Here is a 4490-nt window from a genome sequence, read left to right as displayed (position 1 = left end):
TCATGAGACTAGGACAGGAAAGAAAGACTACTTCAGAGCAGCACACAGGAGAGAGGAGGGGAGGGACAGAGAGAGAGAGAGAGAGAGAGAGAGAGAGAGAGAGAGAGAGAGAAGTTATACCAAGAGTTCCTTGCTGGGGCAGTTTTATAAAGACAGATTGCAAAGAGAACTAGCTAGACCTAGACACAGGTAAAGACAGAATGAACCAGAAAATTAGAAGGACCCAGAAATTAAAACATATTGCCAGAATTAGTTTGAAAAATTCAGTCAGAAGCTAAATGAAGCCAGTTTAAGTCTGTCAGATTGGTGAGAACTTTAGGCCAGAACAGCTGAGTTGAATCACACAACAACAGTTCAGAAAGAACTAAAGAGGCTTGGGAATGGCTCTCATCTCATCCTATCATTTTAGGAAATAAAAATGACATTTATGTAGAGTTCTACATTTTGATCTTCAGGCAGCAAGAAAAGACTGTATGTCACATGAGCATAGCTTAGGCATAGGAGACCTCAAAGGCCACCTCCATGGTGACACGCATTTCCAACAAGGCCACATCTCCTAAAAGTGCTACTGCCTATGAGCCAAACATTCAAACACATGAGTCTATGAGATACATTCCTCTTCAAACCACAACTTTCTTCTACTTTTTAAAAATATACACACATAGTCTACGTAAACATACTTATAATGCTACTATTTAGTAAGGTCTTTGTTGCTGTTTGGATTTTTCTTAGTGCTGAGGATTAAATCCAGGGCTTCATATGTGCTATAAAAGCTCTGAACTATCCTCACAGACCTTTTGTTGTTGTTGCCTTCAAAGAAAGAAAATAAGAAGAAAGATTTTTTTTTTTCTTCCCAGGTTCAGAAAATCAAGAGGAAACAGTAATGAGCTCTCAGGAATCATTTGAACAGCAGGAAAATCCAGAGCATGTTGGCAAGGAAGAGATCTCAAAGGAAAGCATCATTTCCACAAAACTGGACAACAGCTATTCAGTGAAGGAACTATATGCTCCAATGTTTCTGAACCATATAATATGAAGTATTATCACAGTAGTAGCATGGTAGTATATACGTTGGCACCTCAGCCCTTAACACGTATATCAGGGGGTACTCCTTTCTCTCACTTTCAAGATGGTTCATACAAGAAACTTAGAGTGATTTTAGGAGAAAGGCATGAGGTTTGATGGGGAAATACTGAGGTAAGAAGAATATCAAAAGATTTGGTGTTTGTGTAATGGATGTGGGAGACTTAAAGAGAGTCTTGGGACTCACGGTAAATAAGGCAAAGATGAAGCATGTGGGGCTTCCAAGCTAAAAGGCCCTATGTGGCAGATAGAGGCCATGAGGCCTCAAACAGGACACTGTTCTTTCTCTGGACTCAATCTTAAAGTGTTTCTAATCTCTTACTAAGCCTTACATGAATAAATTAACAAGAACTAGGGCAATTAAATATATGGTTGTCAACAATAACCAGGTACTGCCATATGGCAAAGACTTTCCTGCTTTGGTGTTTATAGGTGCTGGTATTTGTGAACGGCGTTCCTGCCTCATCTTTCTCATGGTCAGAGATGCTCATGGTTTATTCTTCTTGCAGCTTTAACGATTAAATCATGGCCCTCATGTTTCCTTTCCTATAACCAAGTGGCTTATTTCAGAGAACCCGGCCCCACATTGTTCCAGACTCACAGTTGTATTTGCAATATTTATTGAGTGCTAATTGGGTGCCTGACCTTGTATTAGCTACTGAAAACGACTTCTACTACTGTTGATTTATACAGGTATACTCTGTGTTTTGGGCAGCTCCACGTTCCCCCAATGCCCCGCATTCCCACGGGAAAACTTGACTCTCATCTTTCTAGTCATCAGCGATACACAGAAATCGAGTTTGTTTGTGACATACAATGTGATAGCTCCCCACCTTGGCAGTGCAGTGTAGAAGCCAAACACTGCTGTTAGCATGGGGAACTAAGTATGGGTATTCCTTCTCACATCCATTGGAAGTGTCCCACCCCATTCAACTGTTACATTTATTACGGTGAGTCAAGCATAGTGGCCCTAAGAAATCCCCATAGATTCCCCATATAGAAACTTAAGATTTTAGACAAATGTTTATTTAAATCCAGAAGTTCCAGAAGCAAAGGAAAACAAGTATGGCCCTATCTCCCTTTCTGCGTAGATAAAGAGGTTTTTTGGAAAATGTATTACCTGCTTTTGCCTGACTCATTCTCTCTAGTATGGCTGAGAACAGATTGACCAGGGACAAGTTTAGGCAAGTACAACTTTATTTATTCACCTTGCAATAAAGATATAAACACCCATACAGAAAAGCACCTTTTTAATCATTTCTTCTACTCCCTTTCTGCGGAGATAGCTCAGTGTTCTTTCATGGCAAACATCGGTTTAATATTATCAAATACATAAATAACATTCTCTAAAAAAATGGTGATCACCACCCAGAAGCTGCTGATTTTGCTCACATTCTTCATCTACTCTAAACTCATTTCCCATTTGTCCAGCATGTCCAGTCATACAAATATGCCACAGAGCTGTTTGCAAGGACAGTTTGTAAAGGGACTACTTCAAGGGGTCTCAGGTCTATTATCCACGTCTTCAAGTTTTTGGTCTTTTCCACTTTGAAGAGAGAAAACAAAACAAAACAAATCATAGTTTGTACAAATAAAGAACAGTAAGTTGAGCCAGGCTGGTCTGACTTTTGGGGGAAAAAATTAACTACCAAATTAAATATTCAGGTGTTTTTGTTATAGAGATAAGAAACTCATTGGTTATGCTTTCAACCCCAACCACACACCTTCTTTCTGTAAAATAGGCTGCATCTCTCAAGATTGGTTGGAGAAGCCAGGTCTAAGGATAGGGGTAGGGACCTAGTTGGCATATCAAGGAAGCTGAACTGAAGGTCCTAGGTTATCTTCCCACTTGCCAGAATCTATGTGCCCTCTCTCCAGATTCAGGCCCTGCATACGCATTTCACCTGATTCCTTTAAACTAGTCTTTAGCCTGCAGTGGCAATCTTCCTAGGAAATGGGAGATTCTGCTATAATGTAATAAATACATTCCTCTAAAAGAAATGTTGTGACAACTACCCAAAAATTGACTGGGTTCCAGGGTAGAAGACTGATTGGCTCTCAAAATTTTAAGCTACTTTATAACTACTGCATGAAAAAACCATATATGCATGTACATACATGTATATACATACATATGTATATATGTATATAGCATATATGTTAAAGGGATAACATGGGTCTCAGAAACAAGATGGACACACCATACAGTGTATTACAAATGTACAAAAAAACAAGTGTGAACATGCTAGCAATTTCTAATGAAAGGTAGTGAGGATCCAAGACAGACAGAGGAAGAGGTCTGCCACAGTGGATACATCCTGAAGCTATGCATGAGAGCTGGAGCTTTAGAAGATGGGAAGCAGACCTTTCTGGGGCAGGTGACCCCTAGACTAAGCTATGTCTTCTTGTGGAGGACTTGAGTATCCTAACCCTGACTGTGCCCTCAGAGACGTCCCCTCTGCTCTACCGCTCTCCCTCATCGTGCGTGGATGCATTAACTCACGTTAGAGACAGACTGTAGCTGAGTAGACTCTGGGCATGCTCCATGAAGGACCGACTTCCAAGGCTAAGGTCCCTGAGTGGCCTTGGCACACAGTGAAGATAAGGGAGACAGAATACAGATTTTTTTAAGCATTTTTATTACACAGTAAAGAATACAACAATACCTGAATCATACTTTAAAGATTCACAGGTTGACAGACCATACATTACAGTCCAACTAAGGAAAAAAAGGATAAACAAGAAACCACAGTTCAGACATAGTAGACTTAAAAGCTCAAGAGTATGCTGACAAAAGCGTGATGCCTAGCCCCCGCCCCCCAGTGTTAGTCTACCGTTAACTTGTGGTACATGTCTGAATCAAGTATTGCACAACAACTTTAATTTTTCACAATAATGTCGCAGAACCCAAAATAATTAAAATAAAATTACTTCAAATCTGCATTTCAACAGTCTCCAATTTTATTTCTGTCCCTTGAGGAATTCGGACAACATGGAGTCGCTTTCTTTCCCTAAGTATTCCAGACATAGGCATGCTTTGCATAAGTAAACCAGCCTTGAAATTTTTAAATCCCCAAGACATGCACCTACACATTAAAGAAAAAAATGAAAACAAAAAAAGTTCAGAGAAAAGAAATTAAAAAGACAGGTAACCCTGTCACACACAGTCTCATGACAGAGAAAAAGAGAAAGAGAAAAGAGTTAAAGAGACAGAGATAAGGGATAGAGGACGCCCTATTCCTATCAGCGACCACCATTCAATTCTATCCAATGAAGATAACTTTTTTTTTAATGTGTAATACCTACAAATTAATACTCTCACATAGCCTGTATATAAGTGACAAGCAAAAAAGGAAAGTAACAAAAGTTTTCTTTTCTTTCTCTTTTTTAGGTTTATGAGGTCTGCA

General features: G+C 39.5%; 1 protein-coding gene across 1 annotated transcript in view; it reads right to left on the bottom strand.

The window, feature by feature from the left end:
- Positions 1-2272: 2272 nt before the first annotated feature.
- Runx1t1 (RUNX1 partner transcriptional co-repressor 1) overlaps positions 2273-4490 on the bottom strand; it is a 102158-nt gene continuing 99940 nt past the window's right edge. The window contains exon 11 of the mRNA XM_055603459.1: positions 2273-4490. This exon is cut by the window's right edge and continues 3291 nt beyond it. The gene's annotated coding sequence lies outside the window, so the exon portion shown is untranslated.

The sequence above is a fragment of the Psammomys obesus genome, unplaced genomic scaffold, assembly GCF_907164565.1.
Source record: "Psammomys obesus unplaced genomic scaffold, mPsaObe1.curated_primary_1811, whole genome shotgun sequence".
In the NCBI taxonomy this organism is placed as follows: domain Eukaryota; kingdom Metazoa; phylum Chordata; class Mammalia; order Rodentia; family Muridae; genus Psammomys; species Psammomys obesus.
This window is presented reverse-complemented; position numbering and strand designations above follow the sequence as displayed.